Raw genomic sequence first — 22,708 nt, 5'->3', positions numbered from 1 at the left:
ATACTATAGAAATTACTTGAGCATTCCATCACCTGAGTTTCATGTACTTTATATTTCTACCCAGATTCATGACAAGTTTGTTCTCTAACTTCTTTGTTAATAGAAAATATTGATATTTTTCATGTTCTAATTCCCCTCATGACTTACACACCTAGCCAAAAACATCTCCAATGGCTTTGTGCTTCTCCATCTTTCCCTTCTTTATTTCATCGTGATGGTACCATTGCCATCTTGCTCTTCCTTGGGTGATTCGGGGGTTATTCTTCCCTCTCCTCCACCCTGTGACTACTACATCCTATTCATTAAGATCCTATGTAATGATGTCCTTGCCCTTACTGGCTTAAACCTTCTGATGCCAGACCTGACCTGATGGGCTCCCTCCTGTTGTTCTCCAAAACTGCCTCTGTGCTTGTACTTTGCCTAGTCAAACTCTTTCAACTTTGTCTATCATCATTTACCTTTCCTTTTTTTTTTCATTGAAGTTTGCATACATTCAGCCAGTTCCTAAAAAAAGATGACCATTCTAATCCCTCAAACTACCATCTTATTACTTTAATTTTCTCACTATCTAAAACTTTTCACTTTATCCTCAACAGGAAGATTCATAAACCTGTATCACTTCACAATCTTCCATGATTACCGTCTAGCCTGTTCTACTGATGATGATCTGGCTTTTCTTACTGAACCATGGTCATCCTCTATTATGGATTGATGAAACTTTTGCTATTACCTTAAGGACATATGTAGGTACACTTCAGGGTACATATTGTTTCCTATTAGTGCTAGTATGTTCTTTTTTTTTTTTTTTTTTTTTTTTTTTTTGTATGAAGGTTTTGTGCATCATGGTGGCTGTGCCAGTTTCGTTGAATTCTGCCAACAAATTAAGATAATTGTCGTATTTGATGGTTCATAAGACACGTGGGCTTGTATGATGCACATAGTTTTGGCAGACATTGAAATAAAAAAAAAGAAATAAGTGACTGGATTTAAGCTGAATATGAAGTGAAGGATTTCACCTGACATTTGAAGACTCTCACATGCATTTATATCATAGTAGCCTATGTACCAATCCTGTTGTGAGTTGTAAACATGTATGGTGTCAGCAGTTTCTGTGAGAGGCTACAAGGGTAATAATCATCATTTTTTTTCTTTTTTTATTATCATTCTACATTCAATTCTAATGTAGTATCTTAGTACATATTCAAAGCCAAAGGATGTGCAAAAGTAGATTTAAAGAAAGAAAAAAAGAAGAAAAAAGTTTTTCAATAGCTTTTTGTAAGGACATTAAAAGATAGATGCAATTATAACTGTATGAAAAGTGTCTCTTACCTCAAGGAGTAACAGCATCACACTAAAAAACGCAGTGAAGTTTGCTTGTGTCGCCAGGTTCAGCAAGTAACCAATGACATGCTTGTTTTGGAACATGCAATGCATAATGCATAGTCACTTGGGCAAATTCTTCTTGACTGGTGTCATCCTATGTGAACTACCTGTAAGAACGACTTATTATTTATTGTTACCTTGAAAGAAAGAGTTTTTCTGTGGTGTAGTACCAATCATTACTTTATTTACATGTGCGAAGATGTCTGGGATTTGATTTTAGATCCTTTGTTGCTACCAACCACTGCCTCAATGCTAAACTTTGGCCTCACAAGACACATGCTCATTTTCTGAGACTTGTGGATCTTATGAGCCATCAAATACAGTATATACATAGTGGTACCAATATGTGAAACTCAAAATTTAAAATGCATCTACTTGGTAACTATTTGGAATTTTCCCTTGATTTTCTTTCTTGCGGAAAGTATTGGACAAGATTGTAAAATTTATGTTTTGTCGTGAGTGTAGGTCAACTAGTTTATTTATACTGTTCTTCTGATTTTAGCCTTGAAAATTTTCCATTGTTCATGGCCTAAATAATTCAACAAAAATAGACAATTCAACTTGGGAGGCCAAACAAGTGCAAAAAGCTTGAAAAATATAAGCTTTGATATATGAAACAATAGTGTTAATTGAGCAAGAATTATAGAAGTAGATGTAACTTACTTTTGCAAAATGATATTTTCGAGAAATCAGCATCAAAGCTTTTTTGTGTTTTCATCACCTTTTCATAAAACTTATGTCTGTAATATACAAAATGTGAACAGTTATTATTAGATCATTCATTATACTTGATGAATAATGCATTCAAACTGATAATATATGCTTTTTATTACTGTATGATTAATAAATGTTCAGCCTATACCGGTACCAAATGTACGTACCTCACCCCTAAGGTATTGTCAAGAATTAACCTCCTCAAGAGCTCTTGCAGTTCTTTTCGGCATTTCTGCCTAATCTGACGAAAGCCAAATGATAAGGACAGGATAGCGTGGCCAGCAGACCAGACACATGTAAATATACCCAAGCTATAATGTCACTGAGTCACGTGCTCTCTCTCTCTCTCTCTCTCTCTCTCTCTCTCTCTCTCTCTCTCTCTCTCTCTCTCTCTCTCTCTCTCTCTCTCTCTCTCTCTCTCTCTCTCTCTCTCTCTCTCTCTCTCTGCTTTGTTGCCACATACAGTAATAGGAAAGTTATTTTCGGAATAAAAACAAAAATAGCAACAACAACAAAAACGGCATGCATACTATCAATATGACAGCCATGTGCCTCTCCCATCACTATGCAAACAAACACCCTTTTTTGTGTAATTAAAAGGACAATTCCTTTAATTAAAGGGACAAAAAATTCACCAAATGATTCCAAACCTTTGGCACAATATTTCCAAAGAATTCTTCTATTTTTCAGAAGATTTTCACTATTTAGAAATATTTTTGATTTTTTTAGCCCCTGAAGTGTACCTACGTCCTTAAACATATGAAAAATTCTTAGTGGAGTCTGGCACAAAGCTTTGATTTCCAAGCTACCTTTCTACTCTTTCTGTCCTCTCTTAATCTCAAATTTCCCTTTCGACCATTCTATTGCTGTCTTGAAGTAATAGGAACAGTTTCTTCAGTGATGGCTTGAAAATTGTCTTGAAATGACAAAAAGAGGAGCTGAGTTTGCAAAATGCATTAGTGACAGCATCAAAAAATTATCTTAAAGCAACATGAGCAACAGCTTGAAGCAGTCAATATGCATCAGCAAAAGCTTTAACAATTGTCTTGAAATGACAGGAACATCAGCTGAAGCTGACAAAAAGTGTTAGTGGTGACTTAAAAAATCATCTTGAAGTGACAGGAAGAATAGCTTCAATCAATCATGGAGGGCATACACCAGGGGGCAGGTGAAATGTGTCCATGACAGCTTGTGGCTGTATTGGAACACAGGCTGATGGGCAGATAGGCACTTTGGAGAGGCCCTGAAGAAGCAGAAGGCATCATAAACAAGTGGTACCTAAGCAATTAGTTAGAAGAATGCTAAAATAGCTGGTAAACAATCATGGGACATGGGCAAGAGAACTTGAGTGATGGGGGAGAAGCAGAAAGGAAATGCTTGTCGGATTTCAAGTTGACTCCATTCTATGCAACTACCATAAGTTTTAGTTTTGATAACTTGTTTATAGTCCTCCAGAGTGTTTATGATGTACTTCAGATGTCAGAAGGTGCAGAAGAAACTCATTACTAACAAGATACAGGCAACCCCCGATTGACGAACATTCACACAACGAAATTTCGTTACAACGAACATTTCCTTTTACTATCATCTACTCGTATAACGAACACCAAACTTGCTTTAACAAATTTTTATCCAGGTAATTTTTTCCAAGTTTGAAAGCCCTGTGGTATCACGCAAGCCAACAAGCTTTTGAATACACCAGCGCCTCTCTTGGACAAAACACACACCACTCCTGTACCCCCTCCCCGATTTTAGTTCAAAACAATAACAGCGTCCAGCAGCAGCTCGTCTTCCCTCGTTCAACATGCCACCAAAACACCTTGCAATCAGCCCTGTAATGTCACCTAGCAAAGCTAAGAAGACCGTGAAGTCTCTTACTCTCGAAGTGAAGCTGGATATTATTCACAGACACGAAAGGCGAGAAAACTAATAGCATTGCTTATCACCATGGCTTGACTCCATCTACTGTCTCCACTATTTTCAAGTCAGCAGACTCCATTAAGAAGGCTGGTGAGACCGTATCTTCCTTGCAAGTTAAAAGAACCATCCGAACTTGTGACTCTGCAATGGATAAAATGGAAAGCTTTGTGGAAATATGGTACATAAGTTTTGTATGTGGTACAATGATGCGCCCTTTGTTTACATTCCACAGGTTGCCGGCTAGCATCTTTCCTGCTTCACTCTCCCTCCATAAATTTAAGATTATGAACATTATGAAGTTACTTACATGCATACATTAGTGTATATTATAATGACTTCAATTAAACTGCTTAAATGTTTAACTTCATAAGTTTTACTTTCATTAAACCTTTTACTGTACTATGATGCACTCTCACTTTGTTTACTCTCAATGGAAGTTCAAGTCAGGGGTCAAACTTGTTATTATTGGTTCACTTAACGAAAATTCACACATCGAACGTTTTTTTTAGGAATGTAACTCGTTTGATAAATGGGGTTCCATGTACTATGAAAATCATGAAAATACTTGGGAGTAATACGTATTTCCCAGGTCCACACCTGAGGCAGGGCAGAACTTGACTACTGATTGAGGTGCATACAGGATGTCACTACTCATAATTCAAGACATTTGTCCCTGACTTTTGTATAACTTTTATTTCCTTAAGGGAACTGGTATTCTAATGCAACTTTTTTTTTTTTCTCATTATTTGTCACCCTTGGTCAGTTTCCCTCTTCCATTGAAAAAAAAAAAATGACGTGCATCATAGCTTATATTGTTATGTTCATAAGTTCTTATGTTCTAGAGTGTAATACCTAATAATAAAATCAATCAAGTGTGTACTTACCTAGTTATATTTACCTAGTTGTAGTTTTACAGGGCCTGGGTTTTTACGCACGTGTGGCCCTGTCTCCATATCTACACTTATCCAATTTTTCTTTAAACCTATGCACACTCGTTGCTGTCACCACTTCTTCACTCAAACTGTTCCACGTCTCAACACATCTTTGCAGGAAACTTTATTTTTTTATATCTCTTAGACATCTTCCCTTCCTCAGCTTTTTACTATGCAATCTTGTGCTTCGACTGTCATATTCTTCTCTCAGGTTCAGTTTCTCATTATCCACTTGTTCCATTCCATTGATCAATTTATAAACTTGTATCAGATCCCCTCTCTCCCTTCTTTGTTCCAGAGTTGGTAGATCCATAGCCTTTAGTCTCTCCTCATATGTCATCCCTTCAAATTCTGGAACCATTCTTGTAGCCATTTTTTGTAGTCTCTCCAGCTTCTTTATGTGTTTCTTTTTATGGGGGATCCACACTACCCATGCATATTCCAATCTGAGTCTTATTATAGTACTTATCAATTTCTTCAGCATTTCTTTGTCCATGTAGTGAAATGCTAATTCAATATTCCTTAGCAAATTATATGTCTCTCTGAAGATTTATCTATATGGCTTACTGGTTGATTGTTTTTTTCCATCGTTACCCACAAATCCTTTTCCTTTTTTACTTTCTCCAGTTCTACTCCATCTTCCATCTTGTACATTCCCATTGATAGTCTTTCACTCTTTCCCATTTCCATGACATGGCTTTTGTCTACATTGAATTCCATCTCCCATTTTTTACTCCATTCCCAGATCTTATTTAGGTCTTCTTGCAGTATTTCACAATCCTCTTTTTGCTTTATAACTCTGCACAGTTTCACATCGTCCGCAAACAGATTTATGTAGCTTTTCATTCCTTCTGGCATGTCGTTTATATATATGAGGAAAAGTATTGGCGCCAGTGTGTGTGTATGTGTAATTCACTGTTTGTTTGATCTGCTGCAGTCTCTGACGAGACAGCCAGACGTTACCCTACGGAACGAGCTCAGAGCTCATTATTTCCGATCTTCGGATAGGCCTGAGACCAGGCACACACCACACACCGGGACAACAAGGTCACAACTCCTCGATTTACATCCCGTACCTACTCACTGCTAGGTGAACAGGGGCTACACGTCAAAGGAGACACACCCAAATATCTCCACACGGTCAGGGAAATGAACCCCGGTCCTCTGGCTTGTGTGTGTGTGTGTGTGTGTATTTACCTAATTGTATTTACCTAATTGTAACATACGGGAAAAGAGCTATGCTCGTGTTGTCCCGTCTCCATATCTATTAATGTCCAGCTTTTTCTTAAAATCATGAATATTCCTTGCGTTGACCACTTCCACGTCTAAACTATTCCATGCTTCCACCCTTCTATGAGGGAAGCTATATTTTTTCACATCTCTCCTATAAGTGGCCATTTTAGTTTTTCCCATGCCCTCTCGACATTCTTTCATTCCACATACACAGATCTTCCCTATCCATTTTTCCATGCCAATCATCACTCTGTATATTGCTATCAGGTCTCCCCTTTCTCTTCTGTTTTCCAGGGTCGGAAGTTGCATTCTTTTCAGTCTGTCTTCATAAGTCAAATCTCTTAAGTCAGGCACCATTTTGTTGCAGCCCTCTGTACTTTCTCTAGTTTCCTTATGTGTTTCTTTAAGTTCGAGCCCACTGTATTGTTGCATATTCAAGCCTCGGTCTTATCATTGCAGTAATTATTTTCTTCATCATTTCTTCATCTAAATATCTGAACGCCACTCTTATGTTCCTCAATAAGTTCAATACTTCTCCAATTATTTTGTTTATATGTCTCTCTGGCGATAGGTCATTGGTAATTGTCACCCCAAGGTCTTTTTCTTCATGACTGGTTTTATGTCTTCATTTCCTATCTTGTACATACTCCTGATTCTTCTTTCACTCTTGCCAAACTCTATTTTCTTGCATTTTGTCGTGTTGAACTCCATTTGCCATGTACAGCTCCATTTCCATATTCTGTCCAAGTCTTCCTGGAGTAGTTCGCAATCTTTGTCACATCTCACTTTTCTTAACAATTTTGCATCGTCTGCAAATAGGCTCACATAACTGGACACCCCATCCACCATGTCATTTATGTAGACCGCGAACATTACTGGTGCCAACACTGATCCCTGTGGAACTCCACTCTCCACCAAGCCCCATTCTGATGGTCTGTCCTTAATTATTGTTCTCATTTCTCTTCCTACCAAAAGTCTTCCATCCATTTTAGTAAACTGCCATGCACTCCTCCTACCATTTCAAGTTTCCAGATCAGTCTCCGGTGTGGTACCTTATCAAAGGCCTTTTTTAAATCCAGATATATTCCATCAGCCCAACCATCTCTTTCCTGTATTACATCTATCACCCTCGAATAGTAACATATCAGGTTTGTCGTGCATGAACGCCCTTTTCTAAAACCAAATTGACACTCACAAAGTATGTCATTTTCTCCAAGAAGTCTGTCCATCTATTCTTCACCACCCTCTCACACATCTTAGCTACCACACTTGTAAGTGACACTGGTCTATAGTTCAATGGGTCTCTCTTGTTACCTGATTTATAGATTGGGACAATGTTAGCTCTTTTCCAGTCTTGGGGCACTACACCTTCCCTTAATGAGGCATCAATTACTTCACAAACTTTTTCTGCCAGTTGCTCCTGCATTCTCTTAAAATCCATCCTGATACCCCATCAGGTCCCACAGCTTTTCTCACTTCTAAACTCCCCATCATATTCTTGATCTCCTCCACAGTTACTTGAAACTCCTTCATAATCCCTTTCTGTTCCATTACCAGTGGTTTGTCAAAAGCAGTCTCCTTTGTGAATACCTTCCGAAAGCATCCATTCATAGCCTCTGCCATTTCCTGGGATCTTCACTGCATACTCCATTTACTTCTAAACTTTCAATACTTTCTCTATTTTTGATGTTGTTGTTCACATGTCTGTAAAAAGCCTTGGTTGGTCTTTACATTTATCAATTATATCCTTTTCTTGTTTCTTTCTTTCTTCTCTTCTAATCAACACATATTCATTTCTTGCTCTTTTGTAACTTTCCCACTGCTTAATCCGTCTTTTCCTTCTCCACCTCTTCCATGCATCCTCTTTTCTTGTTCTAGCCTTTTCACATCTATCGTTAAACCAGTCCTGCTTTCCAACTTCTCTATGTTGTCTTATTGGTACAAATTTTTCTCACCTTCTTTGTATATTTTTATAAATTCCTTCCACTTTTCATTTGCTCCTTAGCACTCTTGAATTTCATCCAATTTGTCTCTTGAAAGAATTTCTTTAGGTTTCCAAAATCTGTCTTGGCATAATTCCATCTTCCCACTTTATATTCTTCATTTCTTCTAGATTTCTCTTCATCTATCACCTTGAACTCCAAAACTGCATGATCACTCTTTGCTAAAGGGCACTCCACCCTCATCTCCTCAATGACCATTGGCTCTGTACTAAAGACCAAGTCCAGTCTTGACGATGCTCCCTCTCCTCCAAACCTAGTATCTTCTTTGACCCACTGAGTTAACACATTTTCCATTGCCAGTGTCAATAGTGTATTTCCCATGTTGTCTCTGATCCTTCCATTGACCAGTCCTCCCAACACACCTCTTTACAATTAAAATCTCCCATCATTATAGTTCGTTCACAGCCACCCAACATTTCTTCCAGACATGTTCCTGTATCACTTATCATTTCTTCATATTCCTGTACTGACCATGCATTTGTCATTAGTCTCCATATCTATTAATGTCCAGCTTTTCTTAAAATCATGAATATTCCTTGACCACTTCCACGTCTAAACTATTCCATGCTTCTGCTATATTTTTCACATCTCTCCTATAAGTGGCCATTTTAGTTTTTTCCCATGCCCTCTCGACATTCTTCCATTCCACATACACAGATCTTCCCTATCCATTTTTCCATGCCAATCATCACTCCATCACCATTCTTTCACACCAGCCCTCCTATATGTGTTTCTTTTTCGAGCCCACTGTATTGTTGCATATTCAAGTCTTCATCCTCATGTTCCTTTTCCTTGACTGGTTTTATGTCTTCATTTCCTATCTTGTACATACTCCTGATTCTTCTTTCACTCTTGCCAAACTCTATTTTCTTGCATTTTGTCTGTTGAACTCCATTTGCCATGTACAGCTCCATTTCCATATTCTGTCCAAGTCTTCCTGGAGTATTAGTTTCATTTCTCTGTGTGTACCTTATCAAATTAGCCCAACCATCTCTTTCCTGTATTACATCTATCACCCTCGAATAGTAACATATGCTTTCCTAAAACCAAATTGACACTCACAAAGTATGTCATTTTTCTCCAAGAAGTCTGTCCATCTAGTCTTCACCACCCTCTCACACATCTTAGCTACCACACTTGTAAGTGACACTGGTCTATAGTTCAATGCCTTTCCCATACCTTCTTTCACTTGATCCACCTTTATATCTTTTTAACCAGCAACATCAGTCTCCTCCTCCCATCTTACCTACTCTATTTCATTTACTTCTAAACTTTCAATACTTTCTATTTTTGATGTTGTTGTTCACATGTCTGTAAAAAGCCTTGGTTGGTCTTTACATTTATCAATTATATCCTTTTCTTGTTTCTTTCTTTCTTCTCTTCTAATCAACACATATTCATTTCTTGCTCTTTTGTAACTTTCCCACTGCTTAATCCGTCTTTTCCTTCTCCACCTCTTCCATGCATCCTCTTTTCTTGTTCTAGCCTTTTCACATCTATCGTTAAACCAGTGTCTATGTTGTCTTATTGGTACAAATTTTTCTCACCTTCTTTGTATATTTTATAAATTCCTTCCACTTTTCATTTGCTCCTTAGCACTCTTGAATTTCATCCAATTTGTCTCTTGAAAGAATTTCTTTAGGTTTCCAAAATCTGTCTTGGCATAATTCCATCTTCCCACTTTATATTCTTCATTTCTTCTAGATTTCTCTTCGTCTATCACCTTGAACTCCAAAACTGCATGATCACTCTTGCTAAAGGGCACTCCACCCTCATCTCCTCAATGACCATTGGCTCTGTACTAAAGACCAAGTCCAGTCTTGACGATGCTCCTCTCCTCCAAACCTAGTATCTTCTTTGACCCACTGAGTTAACACATTTTCCATTGCCAGTGTCAATAGTGTATTTCCCATGTTGTCTCTGATCCTTCCATTGACCAGTCCTCCCAACACACCTCTTTACAATTAAAATCTCCCATCATTATAGTTCGTTCATTTCTTCCAGACATGTTCCTGTATCACTTATCATTTCTTCATATTCCTGTACTGACCATGCATTTTTGTACTTCTGCCTTTCCCATACCTTTTTCACTTGATCCACCTTTATATCTTTTTAACCAGCAAAGACACTCATTCTTCATTCAAACTGTTCTTTAGTCCTTTCTTGCTGTACTTTTCTGGGTTATGAACCACTTCCTCAGTCTCATATCCAAGATTCTCCAGAAAAACTCTTTCTTCTTCTTCTGTCCTCTCTTCATTTTTTCAAAGCCTCCTTTCTCAACTCATTTAACATTTCTCTTCCTTTTCACCGAGATCTCTTCTCAACCAAATCTTCCTTGTTGTTTCCTGCTGGGCTAGCCTCCATGACTTCTCCACCAATTCATCTACATCCTTTTGTGACTTAAGTTTGATTCATTGGCCTCTTTCTCTTGTGAACTTTCCAATTCTATATCCATTTTACTCGGTGTCTTATCTCTTAGACATCTTCCTTCCTCAGTTTCTTACTATAATTTGATCTTCTCCTTCCAGACTTCATATTCTTCTCTCAGGATCAGATCTCATTGTCCACTTGGTCCATTCCTTGTTCAATTTATAAACTTGTATTCTCTTTCGAGTTCAGATAAACCTCTCTCCTTCTCTGTTCCAATGACTATATGGAAGATCCATAGCCTTTAGTCTCTCCTCGTATGTCATCCCTTCAAGTTCTGGGACCATTCTTGTAGCCATTTTTTTTTTAGTCTCTCCAGCTTCCTTATGTGTTTCTTTTTGTAGGTCCACACTACTCCTGCATATTCCAATCTGGGTCTTATTATAGTACTTATCAGTTTCTTCATCATTTCTTTGTCTATGTAGTGAAATGCTATTCCAATATTCCTTAGCAAATTATGTCTGAAAATTCTATCAATATGGCTTGCCGATTGATTATTTTCTTCCATCGTCACTCCCAAATCCTTTTCCTTTTTTTCTTTCTCCAGTTCTACTCCATCTCCCATCTTATAGATTCCCACTGGTAGTCTTTCACTCTTTCCCATTTCCATGACATGGCTTTTGTCCACATTGAATTCCATCTCCCACTTTTTACTCCATTCCCAGATCTTATTTAGGTCTTCGTGCAGTATTTCATAATCCTCTTTTTTCTTTATAACTCTGCACAGTTTTGCATCGTCCGCAAACAGATTTATGTAGCTGTTCACTCCTTCTGGCACGTCGTTTATATGAGGAAAAGTATTGGCGCCAATACTGACCCATGCGGCACTCCGCTTTCTACTGCTCTCCACTTGGACTTCATATCTTTGACTACCATCCTTATTTCTCTCCCCCTCAAATAATTTTCCATGCATCTCAATGTGCTTCCTTTTAAACCACCCTTCTGTAATTTCCACAGCACCCTTGCATGTGGCACTTTATCAAACGCCTTTTTTTAAATCCAGTAAATACAATCAACCCATCCTCTCTCTCTTGTACCCTGTCAACTATTCTAGAGTAGAAACTCAATAAATTTGTTACATGACCGACCTTTTCTAAACCAAATTGGCTATTTGATAATAATTTGTTGTCTTCAAGGAACTTGATCCATTGTTTCTTTATTATTCTTTCACACATCTTACATATAACACTAGTTAGTGATACTGGTCTGTAATTTAGAGGTTCTTCCTTCCTTCCGCTCTTATATATGGGAACCACCTCAGCTCTTTTCCATTCTACTGGTACTGTTCAATTTTCTATTGAGCATTTAATGATGTTGTGTATAGTTCTTGCTAGTTCTTCCCTACATTCTTTCAGTATTCTGCCTGAGACTTCATCCGGTGTCATTGCCTTCTCTTCATCCAGTTCCTACATTAACTCTTTTATTTCAAGCTTGGTTACTTTAATGTCTTCCATATACATGGTCTCTCTATTATTACCCTGTGGTCTTTCAAATTTGGATTCCTAAAGACCTCCTGGAACTTATTATTTAACAGTTCTGCCATACTTTTTGGGTCTTCCACCATCCCATTTTCTCCTTTTAAGCTTTCTATTGTTTCTTTTTGTCTTATTTTTCAATTTATGAATCTGTAAAACAATTTTGGTTGCTCCTTACATTTTTCGACTATGTCCTTTTCATAGATCCTCTCCTCTTCCTTCCTCACTTTAACATATTCATTTCTTGCTATCTTCAAGTTTACCTTATTTACTGCATTTCTGTTTCTCCTCCACCTTTTCCCTGCTCCATCTCTTTTCTCCTTTGCCCTGGCACACTTTGCATTAATCCAATCTTTCTTTCCTTCTTTCCTAGGTCTATATTTTGGGACATATTCCCTGACTCCTGTTTTGTATATTTCCAAAAATAAGTTATATATCTCTTGCACCCCCTCAGAGTTTTCCATCTCCTCCCAGTTAGGGTATTTGAAGTAGTTCTTGAGATTCTCAATATCAGCCTTTCTGTTATTTAATCGGTCTCCTTTGTATGATTCATCTCTATCTTCTTTTCCCTCTTCTATGTCCATTTCTAATATTACATAATCACTCTTTCCCAGTGGGCACTTATATCTTATATCATCATTCATTTGTATACCCCTTGTAAAAACCAGGTCTAATCTCGCTGGCTCATCGTTTCCTCTGAATCTTGTGTGTTCCTTTACTTTTTGATCCATCATATTATATATCATTAGGTGTATTTACCTAGTTGTATTTACCTAGTTGTATTGTACAGGGTTCGAGCGGTGCTCATAGTGTCCTGTCTCCATATCTCTATTTATCTAATTTTTTTTTTTAAAGTTATGCACGCTATGTGCTGCAACAATTCCATTATCCAATGCATTCCATTTTTTCCACCCTTCTGTTTGGAAAACTGTATTTTCCAACATCCTTCACACATTGCCTCATCCTGATCTTCTTTTCATGTCCTTTTGTTTTTCCATCCTCCTCCGCCAACAGCATCAGGTCTTCTTTGTCTATCTTTTCAATATCATTTACTATTTTATACATTGTTATTAGGTCCCCTTGTTCTCTTCTATCTTGTAAGGTTGGCAATCCCATTTCCTTCAGTCGTTCTTCATATGTGAGGTCCTTTAATTCCAGCACCATCTTTGTAGCAATCTTCTGTATCTTTTCCAGTTTTCTTAAATTTTTTTTAGAACTCAGAGACCATACCACTGTTGCATATTCCAGCCTTGGGTGTATCATCCTTGTGATGATTTTTTTTCATCATATCTTTATCCATGTAATGAAATGCCACTCTTATATTAGTCAACTTCCTATATGATAGTCCAAATATCTTATTTATGTGTTTATCAGGGCTCAGATTTTCTTGTATGATCACTCCAAGATCTTTTTCCTATTTAGTCTTCGTTATTTGCTCCTCTCCCATCAAATAGTTCCATACTGGTCTTCTCTTACTCTTTCCTAGTTCCATTATGTGACATTTCTTGGCATTAACCCTTTCAACATAAATATTTTTTTTCATGTCTGTCCTTCCCTCATTTGCATTTAAAGAATCAATATTCTCATGCATAATAGATGTTCATCTCTGTAAGAAATTTATGTCTTTACTCACCCTGGAAATGCAATAATGATAGGAAGTTCTTTCTGGTGGTATGTTGTCCTGTTGAGTATTCCATCATAGCTGGTTATTTTCTCCCAACTTGTCATGTTTTCACTAAATTCACAGAATTTTCTGCCTGATTTGAACTCAGTTCTCAGAACTGCTCCATCTTAATTATTTTTCACATGTCATACATTATGCCCACACTAATATAAAATCTTTTCAAGTTTTTCTTGATGTACATACTATCATCAGGATATGCATGTCCATATGTTTATCAAAATCCTATCTCCTAAATGAATAATGTCTCATACCTGCTCTCTAACAACAAGATTTGATCATTACTCTTGTTATTTCTGTAAATAAATGCACATAGCCACTAGCGATGTCATAAAATAATTATAATTGTCATCTGATACTCTACCGCCATTGTGACTATATTTTTCTACCCACGCAACTGATTCATCCCATATCAACTAGAATGTCATCTGGTAACTCAGCAGCCAACCTTTAATTCTGTGATTGTCAAATATCCATGATCTCACATTTCCTCAAAGCCACATCTTCCCACTGAAATTAAACTCAATTTCCACTTCTTGCTCCATTCATAGATCTTATTTAAATCTTCCTGTAGCAGTATACAGTCCTCTCTGGTTTTGATAACTTTTAGCATCTTTGCATCATCAGCGAATAAATTCATATAGCTGTTTACTCCAATGTGAATATCGTTTACATAAACTTGAAACATAATGGAAACTAACACTGACCCTTGTGGCACCCCGCTGGTTACTTTACTCCTAGACGAGTTTGTATCTCTGATCACAGTTCTCATTTCTCTATCCTTCAAATAATCTCTTGTCCATTTGAGCAAGGTTCCACGCAGTCCTCCTATGTTCTCTAGTTTCCAAATAAGTCTTTCATGAGGGACTTTATCAAATACCTTTTTAATGTCCAGGTATGTGTGTGTGTGTGTGTATTTACCTATTTGTATTTACCTATTTGTGTATTATAGGGCCTGAGCTAAGTTCTCTGTGTCCTGTCTCCTTGTCCACTCCTGTCATATCTCTCTTTCATCTGATTGACACACACCGCATCAACGACATCACTGCTCAGTTTATTCCACTTATCAATACTACGATGTGGGAAACTGTACTTTCTCACGTCATTTAGACAGATGTCCTTTATTAGTTTTTTTTCCATGTCCTCAGATAATTACTTTGGTCACCTTTATCAATTCCTGTCCAGTATGTCAATCTTGTTCACCAATTTATACATAGTTATCATGTCTCCTCTTGTTCTTCTCTCTTCTAGTGTGGTCAGCCCCAGCTTCCTCAGTCTTTCCTCATAGTCTAACTCCCTGAGTCCGGTACCATCCTTGTTGCCAGCCTCTGTACCCTTTCCACCTTCTTCACATTTTTCTTCATATGCGGTGACCAGACGCAAGCTGCATATTCTAATTGGGGTCTTATTAAGGTGCATAATATCTTCTTGATCATTCATTCATCTAGGTAGTGGAATGCAAGGCCAATATTTTGGAGCATGTTATATGTTTTCCAAAATATTTTGTTAATGTGTTTCTCCGGTGACAGAGTGTTTTGCACGGTTACTCCTAAGTCTTTCTCCTCATTGGTCTCTTCAATCTTCTCACCACCCAGCCTGTAATCCATGTTTGGTCTATATCTACTTCTTCCCATTTTCATAACATGGCTCTTGTTTATATTGAATTCCATCTGCCACTCTTTAATCCACTAATATATTTTGTCAAGATCTTCCTGTAGCTTGTTACAATCTTCCACATTCTTTACTCACCGTATAATTTTGGTATCGTCCGCAAACATATTCATGTAACTGTCAATTCCTACTGGCATATCGTTACCATAAATCAAAAACATGATGGGACCAAGCACTGACCCTTGTGGAACTCCACTGGTTACCTTCTTCCACTCAGACTTCCTTCCCTTCACCACTGTTTGCATTTCTCTTCCCACTAAATAATTTTTCATCCATTTTGCTAGTTTATCACTTACTCCTCCAATCTTCTTTAGTTTCAACATCAGTCTATTATGTGGTACTTTATCAAAGGCCTTTCTCAAGTCCAGGTAGATAGCATCCACCCATCCCTCTCTATGTTGTAGTATGTCAGTCACTCTTGAATAAAAACATAATAAATTGGATACGGACAATCTTCCTTTTCTGAAACCAAACTGCCTTTCACTGAGAGTGTTTTCACTTTCTAGATACTCACTCCACTTAGCTTTAATTACTTCTTCACATACCTTGCACAATATACCAGTCAACGATACTGGTCTGTAATTTAACGGTTCCATTCTACTACCATTTTTATATATAGGCACAACGTCAGCTCTTTTCCACTCTTTCGGGACTATTCCTGTTCGTATGGAGGTTTTCACAATATCAAATACAGGTTTCAACAATTGATCCTTACATTCTTTTAGCAACCTTCCAGATATGCCATCAGGCCCCATTGATTTATTAATATCCAAATTGCTTATAATTTTCCTTACATCTTCTTTAGTAACCATGATGTCCTGCATTTGCTTTATCTCCGTTGGCCCTTCTCCTATAAAATACTCCTCCTTTGTAAACACTTTGCAAAAGTTGTCATTCAAAATTTCAGCTATATCTCTAGCATCCTCATATACTTCTTCCCCATTTTTTTACCTTTTCTATTGCCTCCCTTTTATTTAGTTTTCCATTTATGAATTTGTAAAACAATTTAGGGTCACTATCACAGTTTTCGACCACTCTCTGTTCATATTCCTTTTGTGCTGTTCTCCTTACTTCAACAAATCTATTCCTTGCTGTTTTGTAAACTTCTCTTGATAATACATCACTGTTTTTCTTAAGTTTCTTCCATGCCTTTTTTTTTTTGTTCTTTTTTGCTTCTTCACAGTTTCTATTAAACCACTATTTATTATTTAAAGTCCTCTTTCTGTGATATGGCACAAACCTCTTCACAGCAGAGTTATATAAATCCATAAATTTATCGTATTTCAATTGCATATCTCCTTCCTGGTATACCACAGTCCAGTCAATTTCATTAAAGAACTCCCTCATATGGTTATAATTTGCTCTAGTATAATTTAATTTTTCCTCCCTGTGTTCCACAATCCTATCTGTGCTTATTTCTGTATCCAGCTTAAAGTTTAGGACATCATGGTCACTTTTCCCCAAGGGACATTCATGCTCAGTTTCTTCTTTAAGGGAGATGCCCCTGGTAAATACCAAATCCAACCTTGCTGCAACATCTTGTCCCCTGCACCTTGTTGGTGATCTCACCCACTGTGTCATCAAGTTATTTGTTGCTACGTTTAACAATTCCTCTCCACTCTCCACCGTCTACCACTTCATAGTCTTTCCACACTATTTCCTTACAATTGTGTGTGTTTCACTGTTTCACTGTTTGATCTGCTGCAGTCTCTCAGACAGCCACGTTACCCTCAACGAGCTCAGAGCTCATTATTTCCGATCTTGGGATAGGCCTGAGACCAGGCACACACACACACGGGACAACAAGGTCACAACTCCTCGATTTACATCCCTGCCTACTCACTGCTAGGTGAACAGGGCTACGTGACACACCCAAATATCTCCACCCGGGAATCGAACCCGGTCATCTGGTGTGTGTGTGTGTGTGTGTGTGTGTGTGTGTGTGTGTATTTACCTAATTTACCTAATTGTAACATACGGAAAAGAGCTATGCTCGTGTTGTCCCGTCTCCATATCTATTAATGTCCAGCTTTTCTTAAAATCATGAATATTCCTTGCGTTGACCACTTCCACGTCTAAACTATTCCATGCTTCCACCCTTCTATGAGGAAGCTATATTTTTCACATCTCTCCTATAAGTGGCCATTTTAGTTTTTCCCATGCCCTCTCGACATTCTTTCATTCCACATACACAGATCTTCCCTATCCATTTTTCCATGCCAATCATCACTCTGTATATTGCTATCAGGTCTCCCCTTTCTCTTCTGTTTTCCAGGGTCGGAAGTTGCATTCTTTTCAGTCTGTCTTCATAAGTCAAATCTCTTAAGTCAGGCACCATTTTGTTGCAGCCCTCTGTACTTTCTCTAGTTTCCTTATGTGTTTCTTTAAGTTCGAGCCCACTGTATTGTTGCATATTCAAGCCTCGGTCTTATCATTGCAGTAATTATTTTCTTCATCATTTCTTCATCTAAATATCTGACGCCACTCTTATGTTCCTCAATAAGTTCAATACTTCTCCAATTATTTTGTTTATATGTCTCTCTGGCGATAGGTCATTGGTAATTGTCACCCCAAGGTCTTTTTCTTCATGACTGGTTTTATGTCTTCATTTCCTATCTTGTACATACTCCTGATTCTTCTTTCACTCTTGCCAAACTCTATTTTCTTGCATTTTGTCGTGTTGAACTCCATTTGCCATGTACAGCTCCATTTCCATATTCTGTCCAAGTCTTCCTGGAGTAGTTCGCAATCTTTGTCACATCTCACTTTTCTTAACAATTTTGCATCGTCTGCAAATAGGCTCACATAACTGGACACCCCATCCACCATGTCATTTATGTAGACCCGAACATTACTGGTGCCAACACTGATCCCTGTGGAACTCCACTCTCCACCAATCCCCATTCTGATGGTCTGTCCTTAATTATTGTTCTCATTTCTCTTCCTACCAAAAGTCTTCCATCCATTTTAGTAAACTGCCATGCACTCCTCCTACCATTTCAAGTTTCCAGATCAGTCTCCGGTGTGGTACCTTATCAAAGGCCTTTTTTAAATCCAGATATATTCCATCAGCCCAACCATCTCTTTCCTGTATTACATCTATCACCCTCGAATAGTAACATATCAGGTTTGTCGTGCATGAACGCCCTTTTCTAAAACCAAATTGACACTCACAAAGTATGTCATTTTCTCCAAGAAGTCTGTCCATCTATTCTTCACCACCCTCTCACACATCTTAGCTACCACACTTGTAAGTGACACTGGTCTATAGTTCAATGGGTCTCTCTTGTTACCTGATTTATAGATTGGGACAATGTTAGCTCTTTTCCAGTCTTGGGGCACTACACCTTCCCTTAATGAGGCATCAATTACTTCACAAACTTTTTCTGCCAGTTGCTCCTGCATTCTCTTAAAATCCATCCTGATACCCCATCAGGTCCCACAGCTTTTCTCACTTCTAAACTCCCCATCATGTTCTTGATCTCCTCCACAGTTACTTGAAACTCCTTCATAATCCCTTTCTGTTCCATTACCAGTGGTTTGTCAAAAGCAGTCTCCTTTGTGAATACCTTCCGAAAGCATCCATTCATAGCCTCTGCCATTTCCTGGGATCTTCACTGCATACTCCATTTACTTCTAAACTTTCAATACTTTCTCTATTTTTGATGTTGTTGTTCACATGTCTGTAAAAAGCCTTGGTTGGTCTTTACATTTATCAATTATATCCTTTTCTTGTTTCTTTCTTTCTTCTCTTCTAATCAACACATATTCATTTCTTGCTCTTTTGTAACTTTCCCACTGCTTAATCCGTCTTTTCCTTCTCCACCTCTTCCATGCATCCTCTTTTCTTGTTCTAGCCTTTTCACATCTATCGTTAAACCAGTCCTGCTTTCCAACTTCTCTATGTTGTCTTATTGGTACAAATTTTTCTCACCTTCTTTGTATATTTTTATAAATTCCTTCCACTTTTCATTTGCTCCTTAGCACTCTTGAATTTCATCCAATTTGTCTCTTGAAAGAATTTCTTTAGGTTTCCAAAATCTGTCTTGGCATAATTCCATCTTCCCACTTTATATTCTTCATTTCTTCTAGATTTCTCTTCGTCTATCACCTTGAACTCCAAAACTGCATGATCACTCTTTGCTAAAGGGCACTCCACCCTCATCTCCTCAATGACCATTGGCTCTGTACTAAAGACCAAGTCCAGTCTTGACGATGCTCCCTCTCCTCCAAACCTAGTATCTTCTTTGACCCACTGAGTTAACACATTTTCCATTGCCAGTGTCAATAGTGTATTTCCCATGTTGTCTCTGATCCTTCCATTGACCAGTCCTCCCAACACACCTCTTTACAATTAAAATCTCCCATCATTATAGTTCGTTCACAGCCACCCAACATTTCTTCCAGACATGTTCCTGTATCACTTATCATTTCTTCATATTCCTGTACTGACCATGCATTTGTCTTAGGTGGTACGTACACCACTATGTAGTGCCTCTTTTTCCTTCATTAGTTTCTGCTCTGATCTTTAGCACTTCTGCCTTTCCCATACCTTCTTTCACTTGATCCACCTTTATATCTTTTTAACCAGCAACATCACTCCTCCTCCCATCTTACCTACTCTATTTCTTTTCCAAACATTATATTTCCTTCTCCAACCATCATCAGGTCTTCTCCTCTCTCAGTTTTGTTTCAGTAAGACCCACAATATCTGGGTTCTTGTCCCTCAAGTAATCGTTGAGTTCTAAAATCCCGATATCACTCCATTTATGTTGGAATACATTACATTCCGCTCATACGTAAGTTTCTTTAGTCCTTTCTTGCTGTACTTTTCTGGGTTATGAACCACTTCCTCAGTCTCATATCCAAGATTCTCCAGAAAAACTCTTTCTTCTCCTCTTCTGTCCTCTCTTCATTTTTTTCAAAGCCTCCTTTCTCAACTCATTTAACATTTCTCTTTCCTTTTCACCGAGATCTCTTCTCAACCAAATCTTCCTTGTTGTTTCCTGCTGGGCTAGCCTCCATGACTTCTCCACCAATTCATCTACATCCTTTTGTGACTTAAGTTTGATTCTTATTGGCCTCATACCTTCTCTTGTGAACTTTCCAATTCTATGGAAGTCCTCTATTTCTTGTACTAGGTCTTTTCCTCCTCCTGCACCACATTAATGATATTATTTATCACCTTTTTATGTTTTCTCTCTCTCCATTTTACTCGGTGTCTTATCCTCCTCCACACCAAATATCACCACACATCTCTTTTTGTCTACAGTTTCCCTCACCAATGTCTCATTTGATTTAATAACCTTCACCACTTTCTCAGCAATCTTCTCTTCTATGATCTGTTGATCTATAATTTCAGCAAGGCCCAAAGTTTTCTCCCCAGACTCTTTGATTTCCTTTTCCAGACTTGCAACTTTGTAATTTACCTCCTTTCTTTCCACTTCCTGACTTTTTCCATTCAGCCTGCTTCTCCATCACTTTTCCTAGAGATTCTCCACATTTTCGCAATTCACTTTAATTAGCTTAACTTCCTCTTTCAGTGTTTCATTTTCCTTCTTCATATCGGCACAGTCTTTCTTTACATTGTCATAACTCGTTTCCAGGCCCCCATACTTTTCAAACAGTTTTTCAATTTTACCTTCCAACTCCAGAATTTTCTTCACATAAGCGCTCTTCTCCATTATTCCTTGAAATCCTGTGAAGTCTGATTCATCTTTCGAGTTCACGGCCGCCATGTTGCGCAGATGTAAACAAACCAGCTGATGGCTCAAACGCAGGCTACAGTTTATATTTACCTTCCCTGGACAGTGTGTGTGTGTGTATTTACCTAATTGTATTTACCTAATTGTAACATACGGGAAAAGAGCTATGCTCATGTTGTCCCGTCTCCATATCTATTAATGTCCAGCTTTTTCTTAAAATCATGAATATTCCTTGCGTTGACCACTTCCACGTCTAAACTATTCCATGCTTCCACCCTTCTACGTGTGTGTGTGTGTGTGTGTGTGTGTGTGTGTGTGTGTGTGTGTGTGTGTGTGTGTGTGTGTGTTTTACAACACTAGAGCCTAATGCCTAATAATAAAATCAATCAAGTGTGTGTGTGTGTATTTACCTAGTTGTAGCATATGGGAGAGGAGCTATGCTCAATGTTGTCCTGTTTCTGTTATCCCCAAAATTTTTCAACTTCATCTTTTAAATTTTGTTTTGTTGTTGGTTCGGTCACTTCTCAATCTAAGCCTCAATAGTTCTTTATAGAAAACTGTATTTCTTCATGTCCCTCTTGCATGTGCCCTTCTTAAGTTTCATCCTGTGCTCCCTTGTGGATCACTCATCACGCACTATCAAATCATCTCTGTCATACTTATTGATTCCTTCTATCAGTCTAAGCATTGCAATCAAATCTCCTCTTATATTTCTCTGTTCCACGGACATCAGATCCAGTCTTAACAATCTCTCCTCATAAGGGAGGTCTTTCAGAATCAGAACCATTTTTGTTGCTGTCCACTGGATCCTCTCTAGCTTCCCAATATCTGTCTTCAGATTTGGTGACCAGACCACTGCCACATATTCCAACCTTGGACGTATCATAGTTACAATAATCTTCTTCATCATATCCTCACCAATGTTTGAAAATACCACTCTTATATTTTCAACCCCTCCCCACCAGCAGATCAGATGAGTGCACAGCCAAATAAAAAATTGTCTATATATAGACTCTACTAACTTTCTTCTATACTGTATATAGACTCTACCGCAAAACTGAACAAACAATTGAATCTTTATTTAGACTCTGCCACAAAACTGAACAAATGACATCTATTTATAGACTCTGCTGCAAACCTGAACAAACAATCGAATCTATATATAGATGTTATTTGTGTTTGATTGGTGATAATGTATGACAGTATATTTGTATGAATGTTTGGAGTTACATCCAGGATTTGTGACCTGGAAGTAATTTACTTCCACTTTTCTTTGTATTTTTCTCATAGGTACTTGTTTTGTAACTATTCATTTTTAAGCAGTGTTACTGGCATGTGGTACAGTTCTTTCTCCTTGAAATGATGGGCTAATAATAAAAGAAAGTGAAAGAAAATGGAAAAATTTCCAGAATTAGCTTAAGTGCGTAGTACATCCACCATCAACAAAGCACAAGCAGTGACCGGCCTTGAGAGGCCATGTTGACCAATGTTTAGGTATTTGAGATGCCAAAAAATAATATATTTTATGAATTTTGTTACTTATAAGGAATCATTTATGTATAGA

At 37.9% G+C, this 22,708-nt stretch overlaps 1 protein-coding gene across 6 annotated transcripts in view; it reads left to right on the top strand.

Moving 5' to 3' along the window:
• LOC123517165 (fat-like cadherin-related tumor suppressor homolog) overlaps nucleotides 1–22,708 on the top strand; it is a gene marked incomplete at its 5' end in the record, with an annotated part of 296,558 nt that overhangs the window by 120,558 nt on the left and 153,292 nt on the right.

Source organism: Portunus trituberculatus, chromosome 41 (assembly GCF_017591435.1).
Source record: "Portunus trituberculatus isolate SZX2019 chromosome 41, ASM1759143v1, whole genome shotgun sequence".
In the NCBI taxonomy this organism is placed as follows: domain Eukaryota; kingdom Metazoa; phylum Arthropoda; class Malacostraca; order Decapoda; family Portunidae; genus Portunus; species Portunus trituberculatus.
Note: the sequence above shows the minus strand (reverse complement) of the source record. Positions and strands in the feature narration are given on the sequence as shown.